Genomic DNA, 18,653 nt, shown 5'->3' with positions numbered 1-18,653 from the left:
CCTACAATTTATTATTATTGATTAGTTATCTGCTCCTGTTGTGCTATTCTCATTTTATCAATAACCATCCATGCTGTTCCAAATCCCTATTGTCTCTCTCCCTAGTATGCAAGCCAGTATGTTCCCTTACTCATTCACTCAGTAGCCAGAAACAAACAATATTCTATGTAACAGAATGTGTATAAATTTTAGAGGTATCATAATAGCACCTAATAAAACACAAAAAGCTAAAATTTGAATATCAAAATCACCTTTCCTGAATCTCAGTCTTTTCCCCAGTATGTGTGTGTATATACATACATATATATTACAAAATATATATACATATATATATATATGTATGTATTCTTATAAATACTGCAACTTCCTTTTTTATCTCCAGACTACAACCATTTTGTTAAGGGGCTAACTTTTCCCAAGTGACTGTGTTCCTCTATTTTTCAAGTGATGTATCTGATAAAATTTCTCCCCCTTCAAGTAGCTAAAGAAAAAGGAAAACTGTGAGAAAAAAAGAAAAAAACTGTACCTCACTTTCTGTTTTCAAAAAATTATATCCTAGCTAGTTTAAACTCAGCTTTCCCACGCAAGCACAGTGGTCCAATAATTTGATATTACAACCAAATACATTCTTCCCTCTGTAGTCATCTTACTGTGCAGAAGTACATACTGTTTTTGAAAGGGTTTTAAAATTTGTTTTCTGTGCGTTACTGACCAGTACTCATCTCTAAATTATAATGTTCAGACTGAAGTCAAAACAGCCAGATGTCCAATAAAACCTATTCTTCCCTTTCCTGAGCATATAGCTAGACTATCCTTCCTAGTCTCCCTTATAATTAGGTATGACCATGTAGCTAAATTTTCTTCACTGGAAAATGAACAGAAGTAGTGTTTACCGCTTTTGGACCTGGCTTATTGATATCTCCAATACATACTTTTTCACGTCCCTTCCCCTTTCCAGGTGACTGTGATGGAAAACCCAGTTATGGGTCCCTGAATAACAATGCAAAGGAGATGTGCCTCTAATCTGAACACGTGTCTGGAATATTATGAGTGAAAGATGAACTTTAATTGCCTAAATTACTACAATTTAGGGACACTGTTAGTGAAGCCTAGACAAGCTTAGCTAACATATACAGATACATATATTCTTCAAGGTTTTGTGTGGACATACCAGTGCTTAGCATGGTGAATTTTGCATAATTAGAACTTAACAGGATATAAGTATGGGGATGCATTGTGTGATTGAATGTAGTTTCTATATCCCATTTTAAAAAACAGAGGCAACAAAATCACTAAGAAACCTCCACAAAGTACATTTTTCAGGCTCTAGTCCTGGATGTTCTAATTCAGTAGGTCTGGGATGAGCCCTAAGAATTGATATATAACTATATGTAAAGACAGATGATTATGTTAACACAGCCATACTTATGTTAACACAAAGACAGATGATTATGTTAACAGTTTGCAAACCACTGTTTTTAGGTTTTATTGGAAATTCTGATAGCATAATAAAATCTGCATCTATATAATAATTTCTCTAAACATGCCACTCATAAGACTTTTTTGGAAATTGTGGCTATTATTTGAAGAATCAGGACGATATTTAGGCTTTACTTACCTAAGCATAGTAATCTTGATTGAACAAGTGTCAATTTAGCTACAGGGTCTTTCATGTATTGAACTAACTCCTCAATGCATGTGAGCAAATTTCTATAATTACTTTCTCTTGAAACCATATTAACAAGTGAGGAAAATCACTTCTGTTTTTCTCCTTTTAGTTGGAAAAAGTGAAGATTATACTACAGTTTGTAAGTAAATGATTGTTTTCTTTGTGAACTCATCAGGCACTGTTATTTTATTGCTAGCAAGTTCAGTTCCACTGATCAAGTATGTACACAGAATCTACTTTGTGTCAGGGCCTCAGGTAAGAGCTAAGGATACAAAAGTAGGGACACCCCCAAAAGAAGAGGGATATACAGTCAACACTTCTTAGATATTGACCACTCTGTGACCCATACAAATAGGAATAAAAAATTCTACCTTGATCATATTACAGGGCCATTAAGACATGCTTTGATATCTTAAACTTATCAAATATTTGGCATCAAACTAAATCTCTAACCCCAATTTCTTCCAAACAAGCTGACTCCTGCTCCTGTCTTTATCATGTCCTGTTTCTTTTATCCTAGTATACTATTATCACACTTATCCTCACTATTTCCTCACTTCATCTGGATTCCATTTAGCTCAAACATCTATTAATTTGGGAGGTCTTCCTTGAAAACTTTATGTAAAATTGAACTTTCTTGCCCATGTGTTCCATTTTCCCTTATCGTTTTTCATTTACTTATTCACTTATATTCTTTAACATTACATGTATTTGCTTATTTGTTTATTTTTAGTCATCCTTCATTAAAAGGCCAACTTCATGATGACAGGGACTTTGAATTATATGTCACTTCTATATTCCCAGAACACGGGGAAAAGAAGACTCCTAGTTAATATTTTATGACAAACATGTAATAAATGTATGATGAATATGTAATAAATATTTAGTAAAGTGTCATTAATTAAACATATATACCCTTCCTTAGAAGAGTATCTAATTCTTTTTAACTTTGGGCTGTGAAGATAGCCTCAGTTTTCATTGAAAGTTGCCTCTAGATCAATTATTTTTGATTAGTTATTAGTTTTCTTTTCTTCCCTAGTATAAGAAAATTGGCCAAAACATAGTTTGCTTAAATTGGAAATTCAAAGCCCATAATAAATGTTCCTTTAATATTTTTGTGACCAACAGCCAGTTGACTATCAGTGGAATTATGAAATACTTATTTTCAAGAACTCAAAAGGAATAAAGGAAAAAAATCAATAGTCTTTTTTTAATCTCTCCAGAGGAAATTATTATCCATATCTGCAATACCACATCACTTTTTATAGCCAAATACTGGAAAATACTAGATAGAAAGATATTTGATCCCCAGGATAACCTCGGATTGCCAAACAAGAATCAAACATCCTCAATACCAGAGGGTATCCCCAAAATTTTAAGGAAAAAACTTATTGATAATAGGGTAAATTTTTTGTCAAAATAATACCATATTTTAAAAAAATTTTAGGAATCAAAACTGCCTTATTTTCAGTATTTGTTTTGGGACACATAGTTTCATTTCTATTAAAAAGCAAAGATGTTATGCTATGCAATGCTGCAAACAATTAAGCCTTGGGCTCATTTTTCTAAGCTTTTCAAGTCCTGAAAATGCTGTTGATTGATATTTTTGTATTGCTATATGTTTCAAACTAAGAAAGGTCACAATTCAGACCACATATCATTTAAGCAAATGCTATATTTTTATCAAAATTTTATTTGTTATAAGAGAAAATCAATATACTTTATTAAAAATAAGATTTAAGAATGGCCTAAATATGCTCTTTGGGACTCCCCTAAGTTTCTATCATTTGTCAGACATAATATCTTCAGGACTTTTTGCTGAACTAATTTACAGATCTATATTCTGTGACCCCAATGACACTAAAGCAACCTCTTGATCAGGAAAAGTTATTTGTCTGAATATAACAGGGTCTATAATTAAAGCAGTCCTATTGATTAATCCTGATTGCTCCTCCAGAAACGCTGTCATGGAAGAAAGCCCATTATTGATCATCATAACTATTTTCATTACATTAGACTTGCTGTTATTTCGCAATTTACACTTTGTAAAGATGAAGGCAGGAATGTATAGCAGATAGTATCATAAACTTAGACTAACTAGATTTTTCCCAAAACTATATACACATCCTGATAGTTTAAGAAATTATGATATTTATATGTTAAGGTTAGCAGGAATAGGATAACTCAATGAAAAATAATAAGTCATTTGTTATCCATGTTGGAGATTGTTTCACCTGCCATCCTTTTACCCAAGATAAGTCATTACACTCGCTCTCACTCTCGCTCTCTGTCTATCTCATCTCCCAAGTGTGTACTTTTTAACACATAAACATTTCCATTGATCAGGAATGGCACACAGCTCTTTGTCAATACATGACATACCTGATCACAGGATCAAATATAAGGATATTCTGAAGGGGATTAAATGGATTCTACATATATTGATTCTTAGCAGGCAGTTTTTTGTGATATGTCCCAAAACAAGTTATTTTTGTGTTTCAATGAAGAGCAAAATTAATATAAAATGATTTTTATTTATCTCCATGTGCAAATGACCTTTACAATTGAACTCTGAGAAACAAAAGTTCCACAGAAGTCTAGAGAATGAATAACCATGTTGGATTGATTGATGAAATCCCTGATAAAGCATAGGATTATGAAAGAAAATTAAGGTAAACATGACATGGTTTTTACAAAGATAATTTTGTGAGATATAAATATCTGTTACTATACAAAGCAGTAAAGTCACATTAGATGCAACAAAATTTGGAATAGGCTAGAAATAGTGGATATTTGAATGAGAAATGATGAATGTCTAAAAGTATCCTACCTTGCATAGCTGTCATTTACTCACATAACCTGTTATTTTGTGGATTATGATTTAAAAGCTACATTTTCAAAAATGACTTTTAATTATAATTGTATTCACATAGCTGCTATAATTTGGAGCCCTAATTCTGCCAGCTTTTCATTAGCTGTTACTATCTGTTAAATCAAAATTGTTCTTCTATATTTAAGACATAAAGGCTTTCACAACAAATAATTCCCTGAAACATAGCACTGTGGATAATTATACATATACTAGACTTTAGGAACAGTTATGTGGATATCAGTAAAATTATCAGCTCATTCACATACAATGTCCTTGAAATAAATAGACTCAAAAATAATAAGTCTCTTAAAATGCATTTATATAAAGATTAACTTTCTGATATGAATATAAATGTTAGGGAACAAATTCTATAGCTGGAGATACTAATTGTGTGGATATTTCCTTTGAAAACTGCTACATGTAGTACTTAGGCAATGAAAGTCAATATCATATCTATATTATAATTAATATAGATATGATATGATATGAAACAATTGTGCATTCTTAAATTTAACCCCATATGGTTTGGATAACTACAATGCACATAGGTTTGATAAATGAATGTGGCAAAGCTAAAAAGATGGCAAAATAATTTCTTTCCAACAAGAGAAACCAGAAAATGCTTTCAAATGAAAATATAATGTTATTAAACATTATTTCATTAGCATTCATTGCATCTGGAAAACAACATTAACTTGTATAATGATACATTTTACAATCTTAATTTTGGGGGGCTTTTTTTTGGCTGTGTTGGGTCTTTGTTGCTGTGCATGGGCTTTCTCTAGTTGTGGCAAGCAGGGACTACTCTTCATTGTGGTGCATGGGCTTCTCATTGTGGTGGCTTCTCTGTGTTGTAGAGCACAGGCTCTAGGTGCGCGGGCTTCAGTAGCTGCAGCACAGGCTCAGTAGTTGCGGTATGTGGGCCCTAGAGAACACGGGCTTCAGTAGCTGTGGCATGTGGGCTCAGCAGTTGTGGCGCATGGGCTCTAAGGTTCGCAGACTTCAGTAGTTGTGGCATGTAGGCTCAGTAGTTGTGGCTCACGGGCTCTAGAGCGCAGGCTCAGTAGTTGTGGCACATGGGATTATTTGCTCTGTGGCATGTGGGATCTTCCTAGAGAAGGGATTGAACCTGTGTCCCCTGCACTGTCTGGTGGATTCTTAACCACTGTGCCACCAGGGAAGTCCTATTTTCTTAATTTTTATTACTGATTTGAAGCAAGCAACATAGCAATATATGGTTGCAAAAAATAGCATCTATCTGTAAAGTAAGGTTTGCATCTGTAAAGGAGGGCAACATATAACTCAAATTTTGCTGCAAAAGAAATGCTTGTCCTATTGCGTAAAGAGATGTCAAAGGGTCAAGTGAAAACTCAGCCAGCTGCTTTATTTCATTCATTTTTCCCCTAATAGTTCATAGATTCTTTTATTATTTTTCAAATCCAACCTAAAGTACCATAGTAACTCCACTAGAAAATTAGTATATGTAATCATCTCTCAGATTCTTACATAAAAATTTTAGTGATAAAATAATCACTTTAATCACTAATTTTACCAATGAGATAGAGCACATTTAAATATGTTTAATAACATTTAAGCTGTTCACTGTCCCAAGAATTTAATGTACTTTTCCCTCTGTTCATTATTGCTCTCTAACAGACTTAAAGACAAGTTATTTGACTTGAAATTTCAGTTATTCTTCAGTTTTGATCCATTTTCCTAATATTGATGTAACCATCTCCCCAGCATTAACAATGAAATGCTGGCAATAAAGTTGCATTTCTCGCAGTTTTGCCATTTCTTTCGCTGCTACTAAAAACACTGGCTAGAGTTAAGTTCTTACTGAAAGAAGTTGATGTGCAAGCTTATTGTTTTCAAATAATTTTCCAAATGACACAGGGTTATTTCATTCCTTAATATAACACTCAGAGATAACACCTGGGAATTTTGGAGTTTTTACAAAGTACTTAGAATTTTCATTGCAAGCACTTTTAAAGTAGATGATCTTTGCTAAATAAATCAAGCTGACTAAAACTGAAATCACCTCAGAATAATTCACCTAAACCTTGTTTTTTACTAGATAAATCTAATTTTTAGCATATATATTTTTAATTTCATAAGCTTGGTTTCATAAATAAAGCCCAATATAAATTTGAAAAAAATTCTTCAGAAAGGTAAGTTTTCATCATGCAAAAAACAGGCATATTCCATGAACTAGGTACTCATATTGTCATCTTTGCAGTGTTACCTACTCAAACAGAAAAGTGTTTATCATTATAGGATTGAAAAATAACACTATGAGCAAACAGCGTTTATTTACAAAGCTTATTTCCTTCAGAAAGTTTTCTTTGGACTAATTTCTCCTTTTCTAAAATTATCCTTAGAACTCTGTATTCAAATGCATTAGATTTATATATTTTTCTTGTCTAATACAATAATATAAACCATTTAGAATACATCTATTTAAACTACTTCTTTGAAGAAGGTAATTTTTTATATCTTCTCATCACAGGGTCAATTATAGTCTGAATATTGGGTTTTTCAATTTATGTCACTGAGTATTCCAAAGTCCGGTAGGGAGAATTCAAACACAACTCCTTTATTCATGAACTCAGTAAAAAATGGTGTTAAATTTTAAAAAATCTAGTGTTGTAAACATAAATATATTACCTTCAAATTTTTAAATTGAGCATAGGATGTGATGATGAGGGCTATACTCAGTTAAAGAAAATTCATAGCAAAGGTCATTTATTATATAGTCCATTATTATATTCCATGATAAGAAAATCAGTCTTCAGTATAGTAGAATTGGACATGCAAAACACAGATAATAACTGGCTAATAATGACTTTTGAAAGTCTATTTTGACACACTTTTCAAGAAATAATAAGATTGGTAGTGTTAAATGTGCACGTGCATGTGTCCACCTTTTATGAAATATAACGCTATGCAAATATTAAAAAGTCTGTCCTCAAAAACTTTCCATTTTACACAAAGCGATGAGCTTTATAACTAAAATGATAATAAGACAACTCATTATTATTTTCTAAATTACTTCATGTAAGATGGTATAGTATAAAGACCCTGAGCTCACTTCCTCTCATGAGTACCCCAAAATCACAGTGATTTGTAGAACAACCATAAATGAAAAAGACTGGAACCTACTGGAAAAGATCTTCTACAAGTAAAGAGATAAAGAAGGAACCACAGGAGATGGGTAGGAGGGGCAGACTCTAGATATAATCAAGTCCCATACCCCCGGGTGGATGACACACAAACTGGAGAATAATTATACTGCAGAGGTTCTCCCACAGAAGTGAGAGTTCTGAGCCCCGCGTCAGGCTCCCCAGCCCAAGAGTCCTGCATCAGGAAGACAAGTCACCAGAGCATTTGGCTCTAAAGTCCAGTGGGGTTTAATTTCAAGAGTCCCACAGGAATGGGGGAAATAAAGACTTCACTCTTAAAGGGTGTACACAAAAATCTCACATAGGGCTTCCCTGGTGGTACAGTGGTTGAGAGTCTGCCTGCTGATGCAGGGGACATGGTTTTGTGTCCCAGTCCGGGAAGATCTCACATGCCAAGGAGCAGCTGGGCCCGTGAGCCATGGCCGCTGAGCCTGTGCATCTGGAGCCCATGCTCCACAACAGGAGAGAACACAACAGTGAGAGGTCCGTGTATTGAAAAAAAAAAAAAAAAAAAAATCTCACATGCTCCAGGACCCAGGGCAAAAGCAATAATTTGATAGAAGGCTGGGCCAGACCTACTTGCTGGTCTTGGAGAGTCTTCAGAAAGGCACGGGGCAGCTGTGGCTCAACGTGGGGGCATAGACAATGGTGGCAGCTATTCTAAGGAGCTCCGTCTACCACGTGGACACTGGTTTTTGTGGGTGCCATTGTGGAATCTATCGTCTAGCTCATTAGCAGCAAGACCTGGCCCCACCTAACAGCAGACTGGCTGCCTAAAGACTTCCTGAGGCCACAGCCACCTCTAGACATGCCTCTAGATATAGATTGGCAAACCATAGGTCTGGGATTCAGCTCCATCCACAAGCGGACAAGTACTGGCCTTGCCCTCCAGGAGGCCTGCTCTAGCCTCTGGACTAGCCTCACCCACCAGGAAGCAGACTCCTTTTGCAAGAAAACCACAATCTCACAGTCTTTGGACCCAGCCTTCCCAAATCAGGCGAGACCCTGCCCTGGGAGCCGGTGGGTCCTGGCCCTGCCCACTAGCAGGTTAAGACAAGCTTCAGGATACCCCAGACATCATAACCAACTGTGTCAGGAATCACCACCCCTCCAATGATCTGACACCAGCTATTGGAACCCTGGGCACTGCAGTAAGACTCTGGGACATTGCTCTGCCTGCCAACAGTCTAGCACTAATCCCAGGATCTGGATTCACCCACCAATGAGCTAACACTAGTTCTGGGGCCCTCTGTATTTCTGCAGTCAGCAGCTTTGTGACCAGGCCCAACCAACCAGTAGCTAGCAGAATCTGCACAAGGCAAGGCCTGGCAACCAACGAGACTAGGGGCCAACACAAACCTACCAGACTGCCCACATAGCCAGCCACAACAGAAGGGCCCACACAGCCCTAATAGGGAGAACCCCTAGAGCATATAGCTAGGGTGACAAGAGGGCAGTGTACTGCTGGGATGCAGAGGACATCTCCTACAGAAGGTACTTGTTCAAGGTTGGAGATTGTAACTAACCTACCAGATACATAAAAATAAAAACAACAACTTAGGCAAAATGAGGCAGCAGAGGAACATATTCCACATAAAGGAATGAGATAAAACCCCAGAAGAAAAACTAAGTGAAGTGGAGACAGGTGATCAACGTGAGAGAGTTCAGGGTAATAATCATAAAGATGATGAAAGAACTCGGGAGAAGAATGGATGCAAAGAAAGAAAGTCAGAAGTTTTTAACACAGAGTTTGGAAATATAAATTAAAACCAAACAGAGATAAATACAGTAACTAAAATGAAAAATATACTAGAATGAATCAACAATACAATAAATGATACAGAGGAATGTATCAGTGAGCTGGAAGACAAGAGTAGTGGAAATCACTGATGCTGAACAGAAAGAAAGGAAAAATAAAGAAAAGAAATTAGGACAGTTTAAGAGATCTCTGAGACAACATCAATCACACTAATATTCACATTACAGCAGTCCCAGAAGGAGAAAAGAGAGAGAAAGAGGCTGAGAACATACTGGAAGATATAATAGCTAAAAATTTCCCTCACCTGGTAAAGGAAACAGTTACCCAGGTCCAGGAGGTACAAAGAATCCCATAAAGGATTAACTCAAAGAGGAACACACTAAGACACATTGTAATTAAAATGACAAAAATGAAAGATAAAGAGAGACTATTAAAAGCAGTAAGGGAAAAACAACAAATAACATACACAGGATCTCCCATGAGGCTATCAACAGATTTTTCAGAAGAAACTCTCAGGCCAGAAGAGAGTGGCACAATACATTTAAAGCAATGAAAGGGAAAAAACTACAACCAAGCATACTCCACACAGCAAGACTCTTGTTCAGATATTATGAAGAGATAAAAGCTTTAGAGACAAGCAAAAGCTAAAAGACTTTAGCAACACCAAATCAGCGTTACAACAAAGGTTAAAGAATTTTTCCAGGAGAAAAAGAAAAGGCCAAAACTAGAAACAAGACAATTACAAAATGAAAAAGCACATTGGTGAAGGCAAACATACAGTAAAGTTAGGAAATCATCCATGCACAAAGCTAGGAGGAAGCTAAAAGACAAACGTAGTAAAATCATCTATATCCACAAAGCAGTTAACAAATACACAAAACAATTAGATGTAAGGCACAATATCAAGAATACTAATCAGAAGAATATAAACTCAGACTTTATAAAATGCATTTGAAATTAATAGATCAGCAATTTAAAACAGTCATGTGTATATATCTATATAGAACTTTCTATATATAGATCTCATGGTAAACGCAAACCAAAAATATATGATAGATATACACACACAAAAAAGAAAAAGGAATCCAAACAACACTAAAGACAGTCATCAAGTCACAAGAGAAGACAGAAAAAGTATAAAGGAACAAAAAAAACCTAAAAACACAATTCCAGAACAATTAACAAAATGGCAATAAGTAGATACCTATTGATAATTACTTTAAATATGAATGGACTAAATGTTACAATCAAAAGACAAAGAGTGGCTGAATGGATCCAAAAAACAAGACCCATAAATATGCTGCCTAAGAGACACACTTCAGATCTAAAACACACACAGATTGAAAGTGAGGGGATGGAAAACAGGTATTCCACACAAATGGAAATTTAAAAAAAAGCTGGAATAACAATACTTATATCAGGCAAAACACACTTTAAAATAAAGACTATTACAGGAGATACAGAAGGACACAACATAATGACCAAGGGATCAATCCAAGAAGATATAACAATTGTAAATATATATGCACCCAACACAGAAGCACATAATTACACAGGGAAAATATTAGTGGACATAAAGGGAGAAATCAACAGTAATACAATAACAGTAGGGGACTTTAACACACCATTTACATCAATGGACAGATCAAACACACAGGAAATCAATAAGGAAATGCTGGACTTGACACATTAGACCAGATGGACTTGACTGACATATATAGAGAGAGCACTCCATCTGAAAGCAACAGAATACACAATCTTTTCAAGTGTACATAGAACATTTATCAGGATATATCACATACTGGGTCACAAAATAAGCCTCAGTGTATTTTAAAAAAATTGAAATCTCATTAAGCATCTTTTCCAACAATAATGCTAAGAGGCTAGAAACCAACTACAAGAAAAGAACTACACAAAGCATGAAAATGTGAAGGCTAAATAATATGCTGCTAAACAACCACTGGATCATTGAAGAAATCAAAAAAGAAAAACACTGAAATAGCAATGAAAATAACAATGAAACATGAAAACATGTTTTCATGAAATAACAATGAAAACATGACAATCCAAAACCTATGTGACACAGAAAAAGTAGTTCTAACAATGAAATAACAATGAAACTAACAATGAAATAACAATGAAAACATTACGAACCAAAACCTATGGGACCCAGAAAAAGTGGTTCTAACAATGAAATAACAATGAAAATAACAATGGAATAACAATGAAAACATGACAATCCAAAATCTATGGGACACAGAAAAAGTGTTTCTAAGAGGGAAGTTTATAGTGATACAAGCTTACCTCAGGAAACAAGAATAATCTCAAATAAACAACCTAACCTTACACCTAAAGCAGCTAGAGAAAGAAGAACAAACAAAGCCAAAGTCAGTAGAAGGAAAGAAATCATAAAGAACAGAACAGAAATAAATGAAATAGAGACAAAGAAAACAATAGAAAAGACCAATGAAACTAAAAGCTGTTTCTCTGAAAAGATAAACAAAATTTGATAAACCTTTAGCCAGACTCAGCAAGAAAAAAAAGGGAGAGAGTGCAAATCAATAAAATTAGAAATGAAAAAGAAGTTACAATGGACACCATATAAATATAAAGGATCATAAAAGACAACTACAAACAACTATATGCCAATAAAATGGACTAAAAGAAATGGACAAATTCTTAGAAAGGTACAACCTTCCAAAACTGAAGAAGGAAGAAACAGAAAATATGAACAGAGAAATCACAAGTACTGAAATTGAAACAGTGGTTAAAAACTTCCAACAAACAGAAGTCCAGGACCAGATAGCTTCACTGAAGAATTCTATCAAACATTCAGAGAAGAGTTAACACCTATCCTTCTGAAGCTTTCCCAAAAAACTGCAAGGGAAGGACCACCCCGAAATGCATGCTAGGAGGCCACCATCACTCTGATATCAAAACCACACAAAGATACTACAAAAAAAGGAAATTGCAGGCCAATATCACTGATGAACACAGATGCAAAAATCCTCAAAATACTAGCAAACCAAATCCACCAGTACAATAAAAGGATCAACACCATGATCAAGTGGGTTTTAATCCCAGGGATGCAAGGACTCTTCAATATCTGCAAATCAATCAGTGTGATACAGCACATTAACAAACAGAACAATAAAAACAATATGATCATCTCAATAGATGCAGGAAAAGCTTTTGACAAAATCCAACACCAATTTATCATACAAACCCTCCAGAATGTGAGCACAGAGGGAACTTATCTCAACATAATAAAGGCCATATATGACAAACCCATGAAGAAGTAAAACTGCCACTATTTGCAGATGACACAATATTATACATAGAAAATCCTAAAGATGCTACCATAAAACTACTAGAGCTCATTAATAAATTCAATAAACTTTCAGAATAAAAAATTAATACACAGAAATCTCTTGTATTCCTATACACTAACAATGAAAGATCCAAAAGAGAAATCAAGAAAAGAATATCACTTATCGCATCAAAAAGAATAAAATACCTAGGAATAAAACTACCTAAGGAGACAAAAGACCTGTACTCTGAAAACTATGACACTGATGAAAGAATTCGAAGATAACACAAACCAATGGAAAATATACCATGTTCTTGGATTGGAAGAATCAATATTGTCAAAATGACTATAGTATCCAAAGCAATTTACAGGCTCAATGCAATCCCTACCAATTTACCAATGGCATTTTTCACAGAACTAGAACAAAAAAGTTTAAAATGTGTATAGAAACACAAAAGAACCTGAATAGACAAAGCAACCCTGGGAAAGAAAAAATGGAGCTGAAGGAATCATGCTCCCTGACTTCAGACTATTCTACAAAACTACAGTCATCAAAACAGTATGGTACTTGCTCTAAACAGAAATATAGATCAATGCAACAGGAGAGAAAGTCCAGAAATAAACCTACACACCTATGGTTAATTAATCTATGACAGAGGAGGCAAGAATATACAATGGAGAAGAGACAGTCTCTTCAATAAGTGGTGATGGGATAACTGGACAGCTACATGTAAAAGAAAGAAATTAGAAGATTCTCTAACACCGTACACAAAATAAACTCAAAACAGATCAAATGCCTAAATGTAAGGCTGAACACTATAAAACTAGTAAAGGAAAACACAGGCAGAACACTCTTTGACATAAATCACAGCAGTATCTTCTCTTATCCACTTCCTAGAGTAAGGAAAATTAAAACAAAAATAAACAATGGGAACTCCTTACACTTAAAACCTCTGTACAGGAAAGGAAACCATAAACAAAACAAAAAGAAAACCCACAGAATGGGAGAAAATATTTGGAAATGAAATGACTAACAAGGGATTAATCTTCAAAATGTACAAATAGCTCATGCAGCTCTATATCAAAAAAACAACTCAAACAAAAAATAGGCAGAAGATCTAAATAGACATTTCTCCAAAGAAGACATACAGGTGGCCAAAAAGTACATTAAAAAGTTGCTCAAGATCACTAGTTATCAGTGAAATGGAAATAAAAATACAATGAGGTATCACCTCACATGGGTCAGAATTACCATCATCAAAAAATCTATAGAGGGCTTCCCTGGTGGCGCAGTGGTTGAGAGTCTGCCTGCCGATGCAGGGGACGCAGGTTCGTGCCCGGGTCCGGGAGGATCCCACGCGCCGCGGACCGGCTGGGCCTGTGAGCCGTGGCAGCTGAGCCTGTGCGTCCGGAGCCTGTGCTCTGCAACGAGAAAGGCCACAACAGTGACAGGCCCGCGTATCACAAAAAAAAAAAAAATCTACAGAAAAGAATTGCTGGAGAGGGTGTGGAGAAAAGAGAACCCTCCTACACTGTTGGTGGGAATGTAAATAGGTTCAACCACTATGGAGAACAGTATGGAGGCTCCTTAAAAACTAAAAATAGAGCTACCATTTGATCCAGCTATCCCATTCCTGGGCATATATCAGAAGAAAACCATAACTCAAAACAATACATGCATCCCAGTGTTCACTGCAGCATGATTTACAATAGCCAAGACATGGAAGCAACCTGAATGTCCACTGACCGATGAATGCATAAAGATGTGATACATATATACAATGGAATATTACTCAGTCATAAAAGAATGAAATAATGCCATTTGCAGCAACATGGATGGACCTAGAGATTATCATATTAAGTAAGGTAAGTCAGACGGAGAAAGACAAATATATCATAGCATGCATATGTGGACTCTAATTTTATAAAAATGTGGGACTTCCCTGGTTGAGCAGCGGTTAAGAATACACCTGCCAATGCAGGGAATATGGGTTCGATCCCTGGTCCATGAATATCCTACATGCCACGGAGCAACTAAGCCCATGCACCACAACTACTAAGCCTGCACTCTCGAGCCCATGAGTCACAACTACTGAAGACCACATGCCTAAGGCCTGTGCTTCACAAGAGAAGCCATCACAATAAGAAGGCCACACGCTGCAACAAAGAGTAGCCCCCACTTGCCACAACTAGAGAAAGCCCATGCACAGCAACGAAGACCTAACGCAGCCAAAAATAAAAAAATAAATACATTAAAAATACATAAAAATTAAAAATTTAAAAATGATACAAATAAACTTATTTACAAACCAGAAACAGACTTACAAATATATATAAAAAAAAAACTTATTGTTACCAAAGGGGAAACATGGGGTAGAGGGATAAGTCAGGAGCTTGGAAATAACATACACATACTAATGTAAATAAGATACATAACCAACAAGGACCTACTGTATAGCACAGGGAACTCTACTCAGTATTCTGTGATAACACATATGAGAAAAAAATCTGAAAAAATATGAATATATGTATATGTATAACTGAATCACTTTGCTGTACACCTGAAAGTAAGAACATTGTAAATCAACTATACTAGTGTCCATCGATAGATGAATAGATAAAGAAGATGTGGCACATATATGCAATGGAATATTACTCAGGCATAAAAGGAAACGAAGTTGAGTTATTTGTAGTGAGCTGGATGGACCTAGAGTCTGTCATACAGAGTGAAGTAAGTCAGAAAGAGAAAAACAAATACCGCATGCTAATACATATATATGGAATCTAAAAAAAAAAAAAAAAAAGGTCATGAAGAGCCTAGCTGTGGGACAAGAATAAAAACACAGATGTAGAGAATGGACTTGAGGACATGGGGAGGGGGAAGGGTAAGCTGGGATGAAGTGAGAGAGTAGCATCGACATATATACAGTACCAAATGTAAAACAGATAGCTAGTGGGAAGCAGCTGCATAGCACAGGGAGATCAGCTCGGCGCTTTGTGACCACCTAGAGGAGTGGGATAGGGAGGGTGGGAGGGAGATGCAAGAGGGAGCGGATATATGTTTACATATAGCTGATTCACTGTGTTTGATAGCAGAAACTAACACAACATTGTAAAGCAATTATACTCCAATAAAGATGTTTAAAAAAAATCAACTATACTCCAATAAAATTTAAAAAAATAAAAAAAATTTAAATTAAAAGATAAGCACACATATTATTGTATTATAAAATTAAAAAAAAGAAATCATATCAAGCATCTTTTCAAACCACAACTCTATGAGACTGCAAATCACCTACAAGAAAAAATCTACAAAAACACAAATACGTGCAAGCTAAACAATATAGTATGAAACAACCAAGGGATCACTGAAGAAATCAGAGAGGAAATAAAAAAATACCTTGACACTAATGAAGACAAAAGAACAATGATCTAAAACCTATGGGATGCAGGAAAAGCAGTTCTAAGAGGGACGTTTATTGCAATACCTACGTACCTCAGGAAACAAGAAAAGTCTCAAGTAAACAACCTCACCTTATACCTAAAGGAACTAGAGAAAGAAAAATAAATAAAACCCAAAGTTAGTAGAAGAAAAGAAACATAAAAATTGGAACAGCAATAAAATAGAGACTAAAAAAAAAAGAATAGAAAAGATCAGTGAAACTGAAAGCTGGATCTTTGAAAAGATAATGAAAATTTATAAGCCTTTAGTCAGACTCATCAAGAAAAAAAGGAAGAGGGCCCAAATCAATAAAATCAGAAATGAAAAAGGAGAAGTCACAATTGACACCACAGAAATACAAAGCATCGTGAGAGACTACAAAGAATCACTACTTCCCAATTAAATGAACAACCTAGAAGAAATGGACAAATTCTTAGAAATGTAATTCTCCCAAGACTGAACCAGGAAGAAATAGGACATATGAACAGACCAATTACCAGTAATCAAATTGATCAGTAGTTCAAAAAAAAAAAAAAAAGACTCCCAACAAACAAAAGTCCAGAACCAGATAGCTTCATAGTTGAATTCTATTAAACATTTAGAGAAGACTTAAGACTCTCCTTCTCAAACTACTCCCAAAAAATTGCAAAGGAAGGAACACTGTTGATCTCATTCTACAAGGCCAGCATCACCCTGATACCAAAACCAGACAATGATATCACAAGAAAAGAAAATTACTGGTCAATATCCCTGATAAACATAGATGCAAAAATGCTCAACAAATATTAGCAAACCAAATCCAACAATAGATTAAAAGGATCATACACCATGATCAAGTGGGATTTATCCCAGGGATGCAAGAATTTTCCAATATCCACATATCAATCAATGTGACACACCACATTAACAAATTAAAGAATAAAAGCCATATGATCATCTCAATAGGTTCAGACAAACCTTTTGATAAAAGTTCAGCATCCATTTATAATAAAAACTTTCCAAAAAGTGGGCGCAGAGGCAACATACCTCAACATTAAAAAGACCATTTATGACAAACCCACAACCAACATCACTCTTGATGGTGAAAAATCTGAAAGCATTTCCTCTGATAACAGTAAAAAGACAAGGATGCCCACTCTTGCCCTTTTTGTGCAACACAGTATTGGAAGTCCTAACCACAGCAACTGGAGAAGAAAAAGAAATTAAAAAAAATCAAAGTGGAAAGGAAGAAGTAAAACTATCACTGTTTCCAGATGACATGATACTATACATAGCAAATGCTAAAGACGCCATCAGAAAACTACTAGAGCTTATCAATGAATTCAGTAAGTAGCAGAATACAAAATGAATATAAAGAAATCTGTTGCATTTCTATACACGAACAACTAAATCTCAGAAATAGAAATTAAGAAAACAATCTCATTCATCACTGCATCATAAAGAATGAAATACCTAGGAATAAACCTACCTAAGGAGGTAAAAGACCTGTACTAGGAAAACTATAAGACACTGATGAAACAAATTGAAGATGACACAAACAAATGGAAAGATATACCATGCTCTTGGATTGGAAGAATCAATACTGTTAAAATGACTGTATTATCCAAGACAATCTACAGATTCAGTGTAATTCCTATCAAAATATCAATGGCATTTTCACAGAACTAGAACAAATACTTTTAAATTTGCATACAAACACAAAAGACCCAAATAGCCAAAATAATCTTGAGAAAAATGAACAGAGCTGGAGGAATCATAATCCCTGACTTCAGACTGTACTATAAGGGTACAGTAATCAAAAGAGATGGTACTGGCACAAAAACAGACACATTGATCAATGTAACAGACTAGACAGCCCAGAAATAAACCCAGGTGCTTATGGTCAACTAATGTACAACAAAGTAAGCAAGAATATACCAGAAAAGACAAGTCTCTTCAATAAGTGGTGCTAGAAAAACTGGACAGTTACATGTAAAAGAATAAAATTAGAACACCCTTTCAAACCACATACAAAAGTAAACTCAAAATTGATTAAAGACCTAAATGTAAGACAGGACACCATAAAACTTCTAGAGGAAAGCATATGCAGAACACTCTCTGACATAAATTGTAGCAATATTTTTTGGATCTGTCTCCTAGAGTAACAGAAATAAAAGCAAAAGTAATACAAATGTGACCTAATTAAACTCAAAAGCTTTTACACAGCAAAGGAAAATCAACAAAATAAAAAGACAACCTACTGAATGGGATAAAATATTTACAAATGATATGACCCATAAGGGGATAATATCCAAAATATAGAAACAGTTCATAAAACTCACATCAAAAAGATAAACTACCTGATTATAAAATGGGCAGGACACTTGAACAGACATTTTTCCAAAGATGACATGCAGATGGCCAACATGTATACATGAAA

The sequence above is a fragment of the Lipotes vexillifer genome, unplaced genomic scaffold (assembly GCF_000442215.2).
Source record: "Lipotes vexillifer unplaced genomic scaffold, Lipotes_vexillifer_v1.1 scaffold190, whole genome shotgun sequence".
Classification (NCBI taxonomy): domain Eukaryota; kingdom Metazoa; phylum Chordata; class Mammalia; order Artiodactyla; family Lipotidae; genus Lipotes; species Lipotes vexillifer.
This window is presented reverse-complemented; position numbering follows the sequence as displayed.